Consider the following 18,601-nt stretch of genomic DNA (forward strand, 5'->3'; position numbering starts at 1 on the left):
TGAAAATTAAGATTCTTCCTGAATTTATTTTGTATGCCTTTCTCATTAAATGATTTTAATAAATTTAAATAAATTTATTTCAACATTTTTAATAACTATTAATAACAAATAATTTTTAAACAACTATGAATAATTTTTTCTGAAATTTAATTTCTATAAGCTCTTGCTGTTTATTCATTGAAAACACAGCTACAGAAAAATTATTCATCATATGTTCCCAACAATTGAGAAGCAAGCAGTTTTCCTCCAATTTTAAATGGGAGAAACACTGTTTTTCAAGGAGGCCCACATTTTATCATCAGTAATAAGAGACATTCACTTTGAAGCTATGAATCATTTTTTAAAAATCAAATTATTGACTGAGAAGGTTAAAGAAAAAGAATAGCATTAATAAATGGACTTTGAGTTCAATGATAATATCAAATTAAAATTAAAAACAACGTGAGTGTAATAAAACAAACAAAATAAACAAATGATTTCCCCCTCTGTGTAACACAAGTTATAATGCATTATCACTAAATTTAGACCATTTTTCCTGTAATTTGTCTCATAACACTATGAACAGTATTTTCCACACCTTGATTTTTTTTTTTAATCACTTAGAGAAAATCAAAACTGTGCCTGGTAGGGAAGAAATTAATGTAATTATAGAATCTCTATTAAATCAAAACTAAGCTTTGAATTCTGACTTAGCTTGATTTTTCCCCAATTTTTTTCCAGGTATATTTTAAAACTCTTCAGTACAGTTCGTCAACTTGCTAAAGACAGGTTAGTCCCTCCAGGATATGATACCTTATCAGGGACTCAAGTTTTGTTGTTTTGACAGCCTGGGCTCCCAGTTGCGATGGTAGTCAGATCAGCTGCAGTTAGAGGAGTCCTATGAATCTGTGGCAAGTCTACAAAGGACCTCAGGATCTGTCATTATGGCCACTTTATTCATGAGCCCAATAAACAAGCACTGAATTGGGTGAGGAACGATATGATTGAATCCACAGGGTAATCTTATCTAACTAATTATTTGAAACACTCCTCCAGAGAAGGGTCTTTCTGAGGAGTATTCACTCACAGTATCAATGTTCTTATAATTTGGACCCATTCCAAGAGACTCATTCACATTTCTTTTCCCCAAGCCATTCTGTCACTAGTCCTCCAATCTTATTCTTGCTAAATCCTGGACTGGTCAATCTGGTCTTCAGCTACAATGCACGAACTGGTATAAACTGGTGGTTCTTCTCACCAAGAGGGGCTTCTCAGGTGGCTCAGGGGTAAAGAATCTGCCTGCTAATGCTGGAGATGCAGTTTTGATTCCTGGGTCAGGAAGATCCCCTAGAATAGGAAATGGCAACCCACTCCAGTATTCTTGCCTGGAAAATTCCATGGGCAGAGGAACCTGGCAGGCTATGGTCCATGGGGGTCACAAAGAGTCAGACATGAACACACACATACTCACCAAGAGACACTCTTAGATGCATTTTGTATGGTAAACTAGTCCTGGTGCCAGCAATCAATCATCTTTAAAGCAGACCCTCCTCTTAAGACTTTCCCCTCCTCTTAAGTCAACTGTTCACAGAAACTCCCCGCAAGGCCATTCTGGGGGGTGAGAACAGAACTATAGCATAAATGCATGGAGTATGCATCACTAACCCAGGTAACTTTCTTGTGCTTTCAGAATCTGACCAATCTGGGTTTTATATTTGCCTCTTCAATTTGTTGATGGAGAGCCATTCAGCATATGTGACTTTATGCCTGGAGAACAAGACAGAAACAGTTCATTTTAGGACTTCAGGTTGCAGTCACCTGCTTGCAGTCTCTACCTTAGACCAGTAACAAGTCAAGAATATTTAACTGAAGAAGACAGGCTTTGCAGTAGAAACTTAGTGACGTCTATCATAGTTCTCCTATTTGGACTTGGACTTGCTTTACACAGCATTCTCAGTCTGCCAAAGATAGCGCAAGCCCCACTAAATCTATTGCTTCATGAGAGCCAAGGGAGGACAGCTTGTACTATAGCCTAGGTCCGCTGGAATGCCTTCTCTTGATCTGGCCCCATTATTTGTAAACAGTTTTGTGAGCAATCGCTTGACAAACATGTCAGAGCCACATATCCACATGTGTTACACATTAATCCAAAATCCAAATAAGTCCACAAACTATTGCATCTTTTCCTTATTAGTATAAGATGCAAAAGACTCCTTGTAGACTCTCACTTTGAAGGAGATAACATAAACAAGCTTCAGATCACTGAATACCCCAAAATTAAAGTAGCAAATCGCCAAATTTTATGTGATATATCCTCCATCCACTTTCAAAGATAGATGTTACCAAAACATTTATGTTGCTATTATACTATTACATGGGCTTCCCTGGTGGCTCAGATGGTAAAGAATCTGCCTGCAATGCCAGAGATCACTGTTCGATCCCTGTGTCGGAAGGAAATGGCAACCCACTCCAGTATTCTTGCCTGGAGAATTCCATGGACAGAGGAGCCTGGCGAGCTACAGTCCATGGAGTCACAAAGAATTAAACACAATTGAGTGACTAACACACACAAACACACATACTGTTTATTCCATGGCCCTAGAAGCATGACTGATGTAATATATAAGTGTTATATACCAAAAAAAAGATGAGATGATAAAAAACAGACCAACAACAAAAAAATCCTAAAGGATGATGAGATGATAAAAAAAATCCCTGAGGATTAAATTATGCTCTAAAGTTAAAAGATTGACAAAGATAGAGGTGAAGGTTTACATTTATCAAGTAGAAGCAAATTTCTTCTGGTGAGATCCATAGCTACAAAGCAAACCAACTTCCAGGCATGTGTTAGTTTGCTCCACTAAGAACCATGAAAAATAGCAGCTAAATGGAGTCATGTGTGTATGTGTGTTAGTCACTTTGTCGTGTCTGACTCTTTGTGACCCCATGGACTGTAGCCCACCAGGCTCCTCTGTCCATGGGATTCGCCAGGCAAGAATACTGGAGCGGGGTGCCATTTCCTTCTCCAGGGAATCTTCCTGATCCAGGGATCGAATCTGGGTCTCCTGCATTGCCAGCAGATTCTTTACCATCTGAGATGTAGGGAAGTCCATGAGATACTTAGAAATATTACAATTCATCATCATCCCCTAAAATCTATCCATCCACCTTCTGCATAAACAGAACAGGTAAGTTTAATGGGGATAGCCTGGAAATAACCACTATATGTTTAAAAACAATTTTATTTGGCTGCATCAGGTTTTAGTTGCCGCACAAGGGATCTTCCATTGTGTCCATGGACCCTCTAGCTGTGGCTCGCAGGCTCAGTAGTTATAGGCTTAGTTGTCCCTTGGCAAGTGGGACCCTAGTTCCCCCACCAGGAATCAAACCTGAGTATTGCAGGGTGGATTTTTTTTTTTAACCACTGAACTACCTGGGAAGTCCCAGCTGTTAAGTTCTTGATGGTTACTCTCATTTCTAAAAGTCTCTCAATGATATGGCCTGACTTTTGACTTATCATTCTGTTAGAAGCATACTCCAGAGGCTTTCTCCTTGCTATCCTCACTGTAGTAGTCTTTTATATATATATATATATAAATTATTTATTTATTTCTTGGCTGCACGTGGGCTCTCTCTAGTTGTGGCGAGCAGGGGCTACTCTCTAGTGGCAGCATTCGGTCTTCTCCTTGTGGTGACTTCTCTTATTCCAAAGCATGGTCTCTGTGCTACACAGGCTTAGTTGTTCCACTGTATGTTGAATCTTCCCAGACCAGGGATCGAACCCACGTCCCTCTGCATTGGCAGGCAGATCCTTAACCATTGAACCACCAGAGAAGTCCACTACAGTCTTAACAGACCACGTCAGGGAAAGATTGGGGGATCTGCTAGTTTCTGAATGCTGCTGCCAAGTTGCTTCAGTCGTGTCCGACTCTGTGCGACCCCACAGACGGCAGCCCACCAGGCACCCCCCAGCCCTGGGATTTCCAGGCAAGAACACTGGAGTGGGTTGCCATTTCCTTCTCCAAGTTTCTGAATATACCACATCAAATTATCCACCTAGAAACTAAGGAAGTAATCAGTACTCAATGGCCCCAACATAAAATGGTCTTTGAGTAAATTTCCATTCATTCTCCAACATCCACCTAATCTATGATAATAGTGACATTCTGCCAGTAACCCTCCAAAGACATGGGTATTTTACTTTCCTGGGTGCACAATAATCACAAATCTTTCTGTGGACAGTTAGAAGGAAGATTAAAATACATGTGCATGATGTTGACACAGGATATTTTTTCAAGGAAGCTCATCTACTTTATTCAGGAAGCTCTGGCTCTGTGACATGACTCAAGGCTGAAAGTTATGCTTCTACTCAGCAAACCTAGGGCTTACATTGCTTTACTAAAGATTAAGTGGGATTTCGGTGCCCTGGCCATCTATTTTGATTTCAGGACTCTAGGATCAATTAGCCAACATCAAAGATGACTGTAGGCCTGACCAGCTAAGAGAGCACATTCACCTTGCCTCTGGCATATAATTAATGCTGTTTGGCCCCTACTCCTATGGAACCTCAGCATCTGCACTAAAATCAGGGAGTCCATTCCAATGACAATATCAGACATGCACATCCTCAGAGAATACAGTCTATGGTGTTTTCAGAAAATCATGTGCTCATCTCACTAATTTACATCTAATAGCTAAATGAAGGCAATGCCTCTGGCCTTCTTGGGACCAGTGAACATAAACTACTCCAACATTCATGTCTCTCTAGGAGTTTGGATGCCTCTTCCAACATTAACGCAAAATCATTTCTGTCATCTCAACGTTATTTAGCAGGTACCAGCACTAAGTTCACTTCCTAAAAAGAAAATTTTCCAAAGGAAAATCCTGCACCTGTGAAATTATCAACTAGTGTGAATGAAGGTGGACTATCAAAGACATATGATACTTAAGTATCGACCATTACCTTCATGAATCCATGCTTAGAAAATTCTTGGAAAGTATGCTCCACTAAAATAAATTAACAGGACATGGTACAGAAAACAGAAGATCAACACAGGAAAGGAGGAGAGGAAGTATTTAGGATGATGGTGGAAGTGGCGATCAGAGGAAAATGAGTGGTTGTGAAACAGGTTCAGAGGGCAACTTGCCCAGATTGAAGCAGGTCAGAAAGTTCCAAGAGAGTGATATCTTTAAAAACATGAGCATATCAATTGAGAGTAGCACTGACATATATACACCACCATGTGTAAGATAGATAGATATTGGAAGCTTCTGTATAGCACAGAAGCTCAGCTCAGTGCTCTGTGATGACCTAGAGGATCGGGATGGTGAAGTGAGAGGGAAGCTCAAGAGGGGGATGATATATAGATACATATAGTTGATTCATGCTGTTGGACAGCAGTAACTAACATAACATTGTAAAGCAATTATATTCCAATTTGGAAAAAAATAAATTTAAAAAACTAAAGCAAATTTTAAAAGATAAAAATAGAACATATCTCTCAGACATTTTATGGATATTAGGCTTGAATTGTAATAAGGATATGTGAAGATAAATTCAAAATGTTATAAGACGCTCATCAACTCTTTCCTGAAAGGAAAAACAATCACAGAAAATCTTAAGTTTCACCACTGTCATTAGTGTTTACATAGTTGTAATAATGTAAATCTTCAATACCGATTTAACAAAAACTATGATATAATTATGACAACAAAAAGGCATTATAGGAAGAGAGTATTAAGGATACGAGACACAGTGATGGCAAGCTTCATTCTCACCTTCCATACCAATAGTTAATACCTGAAACTCAGTCCAGTTCAGTTCAGTTTAGTAGCTCAGTCGTGTCTGACTCTTTGCGACCCCATGGACTGCAGCACACCAGGCCTCCCTGTCCATCACCAACTCCCGTAGTTTATTCAAACTCATGTCCATCAAGTCATGAGTGATGACAGCCAGACAGTGATGCCAGCCAGACATCTCATCCTCTGTCGTCCTCTTCTCCTCTCTCCCTCAATCTTTCCCAGCATCAGGGTCTTTTCAAATGAGTCAGCTCTTCACATCAGGTGGCCAAACTATTGGAGTTTCAGCTTCAGCATCAGTCCTTCCAATGAATATTCAGGACTGATTTCCTTTAGGATAGACTGGTTGGATTTCCCTGCAGTCCAAGAGACTCTCAAGAGTCTTCTCCAACACCACAGTTCAAAAGCATCAATTATTCCGTGCTCAGCTTTCTTCATGGTTCAACTCTCACATCCATACATGACTACTGGAAAAACCATAGCCTTGACTAGACAGACATCTGTTGGCAAAGTAATGTCTCTGCTTTTTAATATGCTGTCTAGGTTGGTCATAACTTTTCTTCCAAGGAGTACGCGTCTTTTCATTTCATAGCTGCAGTCACCATCTGCAGTGATTTTGGAGCTCCCAAAAATAGTTAGCCACTGTTTCCACTGTTTCTCCATCTATTTGCCATGAAGTGATGGGACTGGAAGCCATGATCTTAGTTTTCTGAATGTTAAGCTTTAAGCCAACTTTTTCACTCTCTTTCACTCCTGAAACTACAAGGTTAATAAATTACAAAATGGGAATTATAAAAGATCAGGAAATAAAGAAGAGTTGGAAGTGACTGTCTGCAGTAGGAGAATAGGCAAGAGTGATAGCAGACTGGAGTATGTCACAAACAGACCTCATATAATTCATATATTTCAATCATGGATTGAACAATCTTGATACAAATATACCCCCCTTTGCTTAAGAGAAAAATAGTCACATAGAGGTATAATCGAGACATCAAAAATGTATTGAATGCCGAGCAAATTTCATCTCATATGATGTTTAGAAAACTCTAAAACATCATATCTGTTAGATGAGAAAACTGGAATCCAGAAAGAGTAAGTAGCTCACCCAATAGTTCTCCTTTAGTCATTAGTGAATCCAGGAATGAACCAAGGGACTATCTGGCACCTAGGTCTTTGTTTTATCTATTATGAATTCACTGCCCTCAGTAAAATATCTTTATGGGATGACTAAAGCAGACTTGAATGGACTTTACATGTATACAAGGAAAATAAGTGTATCCCCAACTGGAATAACAGTGGAATGTGTGCTGAGAAAGGTGAAGAATAATTGGCCTGGCTGTAATAAAGTCACAATTATAGAAAAGGGAGGACTGATGTTGGTTAGCCTTAATACAGAGATGACATTCATTGCAGAGGAATTTTCTAATAAATATCAGGGTGTAGAAAAGAATAAAAACCAGTTCTGTCATTATGCTACTTCCTTTATTTGTAAAATTAGACTCTTCTGGTTGTGACAAAGACACAACCATCTGGAAAACTCCTGTTTCATAAGAACAGATGTTTAAGAAACTCACAAGAAGAAGAAAAGTAATTATGGAATTAGACCTCTTGCTAAAGCAAATGATTAAAACAAGAGCAGCAACCTCTGCTTGCATAGCAGGAAGACTGTCTGCTTAACTTAGGGTACAGGTGTGGACAGAGGCCTCTCGTGCTAAGACAAGCCTACTTCCATATAGTAGATTTATCTTTAAAATAAAAACCACAGGACCTCCCTGGTGGTCCCATGGTTAAGAATCTGCTGCCAATGCAGGGGACACAGATTCGATCCCTGGTCCCAGAAGATCCCATATGCTGCTGCGGGGCGATCCCTGGTCCCAGAAGATCCCATATGCTGCGGGGCAGCTAAGCCCACCCACCACAACTACTGATCCTGCACCCTAGAGCCCAAGAGCTGAAACTGCTGAAGCCCATGTGCCTGGAGCCCATGGCCTGGAACAAGAGACGCCACCACAACGAGAAGCCCTCAAACCGCAACTAGAGAAAGCCTGCACACAGCAATTGACCCAGCACAGCCAAAAATAAGTAAATAATTTTTAAAGAGCACAAATAAAAATAAAGCTATCTTCTCCTATGGAAGCTCTAATCTAACAGTAACCTCAAATTGTTCAGAAAAGCAATTGATTGAATTTTGGTCAAAACATCCTTGCTAAGTTTATCTTGAGATATACGGGATAATAGAACTACTTGAGTTATTTCCAACAAACACTCACAGTCTAAGAACTCTTTAAAAGGCTATGGAACTCTGCTCAATGTTATATGGCAGCCTGGATGGGAGGGAGTTTGGGGAAGAATGGATACATGTATATGTATGGCTGGTCCCTTCTCTGTTCACTTGAAACTATCACAACATTGTTAGTTGGCTATGCTGCTGCTGCTAAGTCACTTCAGTCGTGTCCGACTGTGCAGCCCCACAGAGGGAAGCCCACCAGACTCCGCCATCCCTGGGATTCTCCAGGCAAGAACACTGGAGAGGGTTGCCATTTCCTTCTCCAATGCATTAAAGTGAAAAGTGAAAGTGAAGTCGCTCAGTTGTGTCTGACTCTTTGTGACCCCACGGACTGCAGCCTACCAGGCTCCTCCATCCATGGGATTTTCCAGGCAAGAGTACTGGAGTGGGGTGCCATTGCCTTCTCCGAGTTGGCTATACTCCAATACAAAATAAAAAGTGTTGGTTTTTTTTTTGCAAAGGCTATTTCTCAAGTCTCTGACCTTCTTGGGGCTCTGTGACATCATCTTCACAAAGAGAAATATTATATAATTGTGGGCTCAGACTATATTGTTTTGGATAATATTCTCTATGGAGATACATTATGAAAACAGTACTTACATCTGTTCATATAATTATCACATAAAGTATTCAGCAGTTAACACAGCAATGTCAAAGGAGATTGCAGGCATGGGAAAGAGCTGCAGATGTCCTGCCAATTATTCTAAGCACTATTACAATAAAAATCTAATGACTTGGATAGTTACGTTAATAACACACAAAAATAAAACATCTGACCTTTAAAAGGAGTTAGTTTGAAGTTATATTACACTTTTGTGCAATGCTGTGATAATCAAACAAAGGCTCTGTCTTGTATTCTCAGATCCTGACTTGGCATGCTAAATTAGAATGCATTATTCAAAGTTTTTTGCCTATGGCCAAGTTATAAAGAAGGCAATTATGATTCCAGGTATTTAAGCACTGGAGAGATTCAGCTATTTACATAGCAGGCACAATAGGTGAGCTGTTACCTAGGTTTGAAATGGAAGTCTCAACTAGAAAAGAAAATATATGCTAGCTTAAAAAATATCACAATTCTGTCTTTATTAAGTATCATAGTTTAGCCTAAAATACCTAACATGACAGAAGCACATTTGAAAATTATCTTTTTCTAATAAAGTCTTCTTAGGTATGAATCTCTGCTCTACTGCAATCCTGTTGATTTCACAATTTTTCAAATGTGCTGTAGAGAAATAGATGCTGAATGCTGGGGTCATTCAAAGCTTCAACACAAGTGGAAAATAAATGTGCTAAGAGACCTATGACATATCCAGACAGCATATTAAAAAGCAAAGACATCACTTTGCTGACAAATATCCATATAGTCAAAGCTATGGTTTCTCCAGTAGTCATGTATGGATGTAAGAACTGGACCATAAAGACGGCTGAGAACCAAAGAATTGATGCTTTCAAATAGTGGTGCTGGAGAAGACTCTTGAGAGTCCCTTGAACTGCAAGATCAAACCAGTCAGTCCTAAAGGAAACCAACCTACATATTCACTGGAAGGACTGAAGCTGAAGCTCCAATACTTTGATCCCCTGATGTGATGAGCTGACTCATTGGAAAAGACCCCTGATGCTGGGAAAGAGTGAAGGCAAAAGGAGAAAAGGGTGGCAGAGGATGAGATGGTTAGATAACATCACTGACTCAGTGGACATGAACTTGAGCAAACTCCAGGAGATAGTGGAGGACAAGGAAGCCTGGCGTGCTGCAGTCCATGGGGTCACCAAGAGTCATAACTTATCGACTGAACGACAACAGTAAAACTGGGTCAAGAACTCACACCCTTCCTTTTGGTTATTTCAGGTATCAATACAAATAAGACTGCGTGTGGAGTCTTGTGTTCACATCTCCAGACTGATAAAATCGTCTCTGACTCATAGAGGTTCAGGGCTAAATTTTTAATTTTCCACACCCTTACACACACAACTCTCACTGGATTCTCCTGAGACTATGTTAGTCGGGCTCTTTGAGATGACAATGAACGGAGATATGGCAGATTTGCCCTGAGTGATGGGAGGGGAGTTTTTGTAAGAAAACACCCAGAGGTAGGTAAACAAAGAAAGCCATCTCTGCCGCAGTCAGTAGATTTCTGCCTCTCTGGGTCTCTTTGTGTTTCTGAGCAATCTGCTGTCTGATTAATATATTTCAAAGTTCTTTGAAAGGAAGTATCCCCCTTGGTCAGTTAGGCAGACATCAGTGAAGACAGAGTCCTTGACCCAAGCCACCTCCTAGGTCACTGAGTTTCCCAGTGGCCAACCTATATCTAGCTGCCAGGGACAATCAATAAGAAAGAAATGATTGGGATTTCCCTAGGGGCTCAGGGGTAAAGAATCCACCTGCCAATGCAAGAGACGTGGGTTCAATCCCTGGTCCGGGATAATCCCACATGCCAGGGAGCAACTAAACCTTTGTACCACATCTACTGAGCCTGTGCTCTAAAGCCTGGGAGCCACAACTACTGAAGCTCGTGTGCCCTAGAGCACACGCTCCACAGTGAGAAGCCCACGCACTGCAACTAGAGAGTAGCCCCCACTTGCCACCTCCAGACAGAAGCCCACGCAGCAACAAAGACCCAGCACAGCCCAACATAAATAAATAAAATTATTTTTAAAAGGAAAGAAGTAATCTTGTAGCTGTTTTCTGAAAAGAGGGCTAAGAATGCTCAGATACTCAGCGACATGGATTTCAAAACAACTTAAAACCTCTGTTTCTATTCTGTCTCAATTAAATGCTGAATTTTTACATCCAAGCTCACAGCTAGTGGAGGTTAGTTTGATCTTCTAAAGCCTGTTTCCTTATCTGTAAAGCAAAGATCCCATAGCAGGTTGTGCAGATTAAACAAGATGCAGATTAATCCATGTAAAGCACCTAGTAGGCAGATCTGATGGTATAATCAATTTTTAAAAAGCCATTTATTCATGCAAAACTATTGTGCATGCAAATATTCACTTGCATACCTCTAAAAATCCCAAAGCCACAACTAGTATCTGGGCAAGCACTACAGTTGAGAACCTTGAAAACTGCTTTTGAATTATTTACTAAATTGAAAGTATTGACCTATTGGAGGGTAATTCTATTTTTCAGTTCTATATGAAATTTCTGTATATTAGATTTGCTGAAAATAGGGCTATCTTGTAGTAAGCGAGTTTGTGGGTTTATAAACAAATGTGTTTTTTAAAGTAACAAACATTGCAAAGATATATTCATCTTATTCTTGACGTATAAAGACACAACCACAAGTATCATTACTTTTTTTTTTTTTTTGGTGCGCTGGGTTTCAATGACCCACATAGGCTTCCTTTAGTTTCAGTGAGTGGGGGTTACTCTCTAGTTTCTTTCTCTAGTTGTGGTGCACTGGCTTCTCATTCTGGCTTCTCAATGTTCTAGCTTCTCTTGTTGAAGTGCTCTAGGACACACAGGCTAAGTAGTTGCAGCTCATGGGCTTAGTTGCCTGGCAATATGTGGAATCTTCCAGGACTAGGGATCAAACCCGTATCCCCTGTGTTGGCAGGCAGATTCTTTACCATTGGACCAGCAAAGATGTCCCATTGTTGTTTAAGGGTGCTTTCCTTCAGGGCTTTCCTGATGGCTGAGTGGTAAAGAATCCCCCTGCCAATGTAGAGGATGCAGGTTTGATCCCTGGGTGGGGAAGATCTCCTGGAGAAGGGAATGTCCACCCACTCCAGTATTCTTGCCAGGAAAATCCCATGGACAGAGGAGCCAGAGGGAGTTGGTCATGACTTACTGACTAAACAAAAACAACTTTCCTTTGAGGGGGCAGAAATAAACAATAAGAGGCCTTTTACAGTGAGCCCAGATGCCCATGATAAAGGCTGATCAGCCTTTGCTCTCACACAGTTTGACTGGCCTATGCAACAAGATGGATAAACATGGGCCTTGGTATATGAGGTTGACCTGGGCATTAATTCCTGTCTATTAACTATGTGACCTTAAAGGCAATTATTCAGTCCCTCTAAGTTTCAATTTCCTAAAACCAAATAAATCATACTCTCTGGGATGGAGCCCAGGCATCATATTTTTAATCTCCCCAATGATTCTGATGTGAGGTCAAATTTGAAACCCTATCCTCTGAAGCTAGTGATTCTCCAACCATAGCTTGCATTACAGTCAGACCCGCCTCCAGAGATCCTGATCCTACAGCTGTGGGGTGGGGTATAGTTTGTATTTCTAACAAGTTCCGAGGGATGCCGAAGGTGCTGGTCTGGGGACATGCTTTGAGACTCATTCCTGTAAATGCATCGCGCCTATAAATGCATCAAATTACTTCCTGTTCCCCTGGAGTGGTAACTATGAATCATATCTGGATGCCCAGCAACTTCCTGCTTCAAGTCATTCAAAATCTCTCCTCCTCTAATCATTCAATTTCATTCCCAATCCCTGAAAAGCCCCGGCACTATTAATGTTCTTTGTCTATGTCCATTAGATGCCATTCATAATTCTTTTTATCAAAACTCCAACATTCAGAATGTTCCATAGTATTTTCTTATAACTCCATTATTCCCAGTCTTTGCATTACCCCAAGGACCAAAAAAAAAAAAAACATGCTTTATTCATTTTCATATTCTGGGATTTATGCAAAATGTCTGGTACATGATAGCATGTTAGTCACTGTCTAACTCTATGTGACCTTATGGACTGTAGCCTGCCAGGCTTCTCTGTCCATGGAATTCTCCAGGAAAGAATACTGGAGTGGGTTGCCATTCCCTTCTCCAGGGGATCTTCCCAACCCTGGGATTGAACTCAGGTCTCCTACATTGCAGGCAGATTTGTAACCCACTAAACTACAGGTACATTATGGGAGCATAATAAGTGCTTTCTTGAATGGAAACACCCCACAAGCCAAAAATACTTTTCTAACGCCTAAGTGTTGGGCCTATTTCTCTGAAAAGATCAGTTGGATCAATGATGAGACAAACCTCATCACCACTTATCAGGACCTTTCCATTCTTTTAAGAAATGTAAACAGCATTTTGCTGGTAAGAAAAACATGTGTTTTTATAGCCTTATTTTTAACAACTTTTCACACCTCTCTTCTTCTGTCTGACCTTGCTGCTCTCCCTCAGCCTTCACACACTAAACCTGATAACCACACACTCTGAGGACTTAAGGCACTGTGACAAAAATACACTGAATTTGCCAAATGCAGGTTTCTCACTTTTTAAACAATAACAAAATAGAAACACGTCAAGGTGAAGGTTGGCTCTGTTTATCTGTACAATCCTGGTAGATCAACAGGATGAAAAACACTACAGGAACACATGAATTAAGCCCCAATGGGTTCCACTGATGTCATTGGTCCAACGTCTTGGAAGCTGGTCTGCTTAACAAGGTGGAGGCCAAGACGGTGCCTGTTATCCTTTAACCTCAGGGTCTGTTTATAATTTTTTATTCATTAAACAGCTAACTCTTTACCAGGAGGCTAAAAGCTGGCTATCTTTGCTGTGAGTCGGCATCCTAAATCCTGTAGCTGCTTGTTCAGTGCTTTATCAGACATTGTAAGTAAGCTCAGGAGCAAAAGAGCTCAAAAACACAAAATAAAATAAAAAGCAGATTGTGACATTATATGTGTCAAAGCCTAGTGAAGTTTCTGGAAAATGGTCCTTGCTAAAACAAGACCTTGATCATTGGTTCCGAAAGGGCTATCGAGGGACGATTTTTGTTGTGTTGTGTTGTGTGTGTGTATGTGTTTTAATGATGATGGTGGTTCAGAAGAAGGTTTAAAAAAAAAAAAAACAGAATTGGTTGGTGGAAAATCCTGGTATCTTTTACTCCACAGTACTAGAAACTCAGAAAATGTCAGAAAAGAGAAAGTGCCTGGAATGCAATGCTAGGAAAAAAATTAATAAGCAAACCTGTTTGCAGAGTGATCCAGTCTTAAAAAAAGATTAAAGAAAACTCTTGTTTCCTTTTAAAATTAGGAGAGAGAATGAGTTTGTCTAATTGATGAAATTGTTTGAAGTCTCACCTATTAAAATTTCCTAAAGTGTTGTGTGTGTGTGTGTGTGTGTGCATGTGTGTGTGTGTGTGTGAGTCCCTCAGTTGTGTCTGACTCTTTGAGAACCCATGGTCTATAGCCTGCTAGGCTCCTCTGTCCATGGAATTCTCTAGGCAGGAATACTGGAGTGTGTTGCCATTCCCCTTTCCCGGGCATCTCCCCAACCCAGTGGTCAAACCTGGGTCTCCCACATTGCTGGCAGATTCTTTACCATCTGAGCCCCAAGGGAAGCCTAAAGAGTTAAACATTTATAATATTTTAGATGTTATCACCTTCTTAACAAATGATATCTCTGAATCTCTAGACATGTTCCCCTAATCCTAATGTGACTTCAGTCACTTGACAAATATTTCCTGTATGCCTACTGTGTTTAAAACTGTAGTGATTAAAGAAACACACACAGACAGATGCATATACACACACACCAACACACACAGTGGATTCATTCTCTGTCTTCACATAGTTTTAAGGCTCCAAAAGGCCTGATTTTTCTTCAGTGTGTTTAAAGATTAGACCATCTTCATCATGAAACATTTAGAATGAAGTTTAAAGTAGACAACACGGGCTAAGCAAGTCTCTAAATTATGGTCTCTGGATAATGAAAGAATACTAGAGATGCAGAAAGGCAGTTCCTGTGTGGTGACAAGATACTGTTTTACAAAGGAGCTTCCAGGATTCTTCATTCTCTCTACCTTTGAATCTCCTTTGAAAGGAAAGTTCCTAACATCAGTGGAGCCAATAAGGGTGAAAAGTTAAATTTTTACTTTAGAGTCGTAAGGAAATACATTTATAGGGAGTATACTCGTGTATGTTTATTTTCATAATGTGGCTCAAGATAAGACATTGGAGAGTTAATTGCCAAGCATTTTTTAAAGACTACAGTATCCATATTTCATTGTTTTGTAGAAAACAGGTACAATTTTCCACTCTCACATAAAAACATCACTATCCCTTAAGAACGAGTTTAATCATCACTAATTAGAGTTTCATCATTGATTCAGAATCTGTATACCAAAAAAGAATGCTGTCATAAAAGCAGTTTTTCTGTGCATCAGAAATTATTTGCCATGTAGCTCTTTGTATAGTCATGTGCTTCTCTTAAGTCATTTAATTCACCTTGCATTCACCTCTAAAAATGGGTGCTGCACACTTGTGTTATATCTTCAAAGAATACATGGCAAACCTTATTTACTGTGCTATATCTTGGGTCCAGAAAAAAACTTAGTATATTGTAACCTAGCACACTGCATGTTGAAATATATTGCATTATACACAGCAAGTAGTCAACAGTGGTTTTATCAAAACAGAACAAAAATTTTCCCCTTATTATTTCAGGATATTTCAAAAACGTGCCTCTGAGCTCGAACACAGGGCTTGATTAATGCATGATTTCCTCTTTAAAATCAGAAACAGGAATCAAGAATGAAGCTTAATAATTTTCACTTGCTCTTCTTTTCCAAGCATTCTAATGAAGGCCTGGTTCCCAGACCTGGTGAGGTAGCTCCTACATCTGACTGCAGTTTGCCTTTATCCCTGCAAGGCAGGAACTCAAGCTTTTTTTTTCTTTTTTTGAGTGAATGGGAACAATCTGGGAAGAAACAATAAGATGGGATATGCTGTGAAAAGGGGTTGATTTTGTTTTACTCTTGTAATTAGTGTTTGCCATGTCCATTGCAAAAACACAATTTAATAATGAATGTCAAAAACATCATTCTAAGTAAAACACCATTAGTCTATGACTTGGAATCCTCTGTTAGGGACACCCTAGTGTCAATGGTTTACCCTTTTAATTCTTCGAGCAAGCTAAATGGTATAAGAGTAATAAGTACTTAGTTTTATTTTTTTATATTAAGGAAATGTAAATGATGTATGTGTTATCGCTATCCAGTGTTCTTAATCTCTTGGATTCACTGTAATCATAAATGAATTTGAAGTATATTTTTGATGGCTTTCATGAGGGAAAAACATGAGGAAAAAATAGTACTTGTCAAACATGGGTTTTCTCAGAATTATTTTTCTATTTGAAGACAATGCCCCTGAATTATTTCAAGGTAATATTTTTTTAAATATGGAAAAGCTGCACTGTAATATGGTCGGTGCTCGTTAAATGTTTCTGACATTTTCAGAAAGTAGATATTTAAGTTGTCCTTTGTAACAAAGAGTGAAAGTCAAAACTTTTTTTAGTCAAATCAGATAATCATATAGGGGCAAAGTCAATTTTTTAGATTCCCTCCCCACCTTCATTTTTCTAAATATGTTTTTTAGCTACCATGGCAGTGCCAGGTGGCAAGGGATATCATGTATTTAATCGAGTGAGGAGCAAATCTTAGAAACAGCTAGACATAGCTGACACATCCTTTTTTCATAGTTCACCACGGCACTTGTGTGCTCAGCATTCAACCTGCCTACCTCCTAACTCAAAGAAGACCCACTGACTTCATCCTTCAAGGGCTTCCCTGGTAGCTCAGACTGCAAAGAATCCGCCTGCAATGCAGGAGACTGGGTTCGATCCCCCTGAGTCAGGAAGATCCTCTGGAGAAGAAAATGGCAACCCACTCCAATATTCCTGCCTGGAGAATCCCATGGACGGAAGAGCCCGGCAGGCTACAGTCCATGGGTTCGCAAGAATCAGACATGACTTAGCGACTAAACCACCACAGGGTAATGAACTCATCCCAACCAGTCACTTAAACAAGCTAATTTAGAATGAAGCACAGGGCTTCCTTGGTGGCTCAGTGGTGAAGAGTCCACCTTCCAAAGCAGGAGACCCAAAGAGGTTCCATCCCTAATCCCGGAAGATTCCACATGCCCCAGAGCAACTAAGCCCATGAGACGCATCTATTAAGTCAATGCTTTAGAGCCCAGGAGCTACTTAAATGCATACGCCCTAGGGACTGTGCTCGGCAACAAGAGAAGCCACCGCCACGAGAAGTCCCAGCCCTGCACCTAGGGAGAAACCCCCACACACCGGAACTAGAGAAAAACGCTCACAGCGACGAAGACCCAGCACAGCCCAAAGTAAAGAAATAAATAAAATAAAAAGAAGAATGAATCACAGAGTCCCATACTTGCCATCCTCGTTGCCAAAAGCTCATATCAGACCCAATCCCTTTGCTTCAGGGTTGGGGGATGTTTTCTGACCTGTTTTCAGTGCGTCCGCCCTCCCTCTGTGTGCTATTTGCAGAGTGCAGTCCCACTGCTCTCCCCTGAACATCACTTAATCACCTCCTTCTCCAGTTTAAAAATCTCACCCAGGGACTTCCCTAGTGGTCCAGTGGCTGAGACTCTGCACTCCCAATGGATGGGGGCCTAGGTTTGAACCCTGGTCAGGGAACTAAATCCGACATGCCACAACAAGAGTTTGCATACTGAAGATACTGCATGCTGCAACTAAGACCCAGTGCAGCCAAATAAATACGTAAATATTTTAAAAATTTAAAAACATGAAAATAAAAATCTCACCCATATCCAGATCAATGACCAAAGGCCTATAATTACTACAAGCCTTGCTGCTTCCAAAACTTCCTTCCAAAATGACCTTCACCATCATTGTTTGCTTCTCCAAAGGCTGTGGACACTTTGAACATGGGGAACCTTGTTAAAATGTCAATTCCAATTCAGTAGGTCTAAAGTGGAGCCAGATATTCTGCTGTGATGTCACTGCTTGTGGTATAGACTGGTGATGTCATTGCTTGTGGTATAGACTACACTGTGAAAAACAAAGACATAGGCAACTGTTCCCTTTTGTCAGAGAAACACTGATCTCTGGCAAGAGCCAGAGAAGAGAATTATGTGTAATAAAATATATTCTATCTGATTGGATCAAATAGAAGCAAATTCTTTACAAAAATTATATGGGGGACTTCCCTCATGGTCTAGTGGCTATGAATCCACTTGCCAATTCAGGGAACATGGGCTCAAACCCTGGCCCAGGAGGATTCCATAGGCTGTGGGGCAGCTAGACCCATGTGCCACAATGACTGAGCCCAGTTTGCCTAGAGCCCATTCTCCACAACAGAGAAGTCACTGCACTGTGAAGCCCGTGCACCACAATGAAGGGCAGCCCCTGCTTGCCACAACTAGAGAAAGCTGGCATGTAGCAATGAAGACCCAGGGCAGCCAAAAATAAATAGATAGATAAATAATTTTTTTAAGTTGCATGCTACTGCACAGTTGATTGATAACTGTGTACACATATGCCAGAGATTTGTCTATAGCCTTTGTAAATGAATAAACCCCAAAATAACAATGGAAACTTCGGAAACAATTGTCCAAAGTGTTTATATAACACTCAAATACTAGCACAAATAACATGACAGAACTTGGTCTGAACACTGCACTTCTGTCCTCCAGGCTTGTGCATCACACATTTATTTGCTTTTGCTCAGTCACTGCCCTCCTGCCTGCAGTGATCCATGAGCTGGACTTTCTCATCGGTTCCACTACCTGGCGTCCAGCACCCTGTGGCCAAGGTACT

The sequence above is a fragment of the Odocoileus virginianus genome, chromosome 8 (assembly GCF_023699985.2).
Source record: "Odocoileus virginianus isolate 20LAN1187 ecotype Illinois chromosome 8, Ovbor_1.2, whole genome shotgun sequence".
Classification (NCBI taxonomy): domain Eukaryota; kingdom Metazoa; phylum Chordata; class Mammalia; order Artiodactyla; family Cervidae; genus Odocoileus; species Odocoileus virginianus.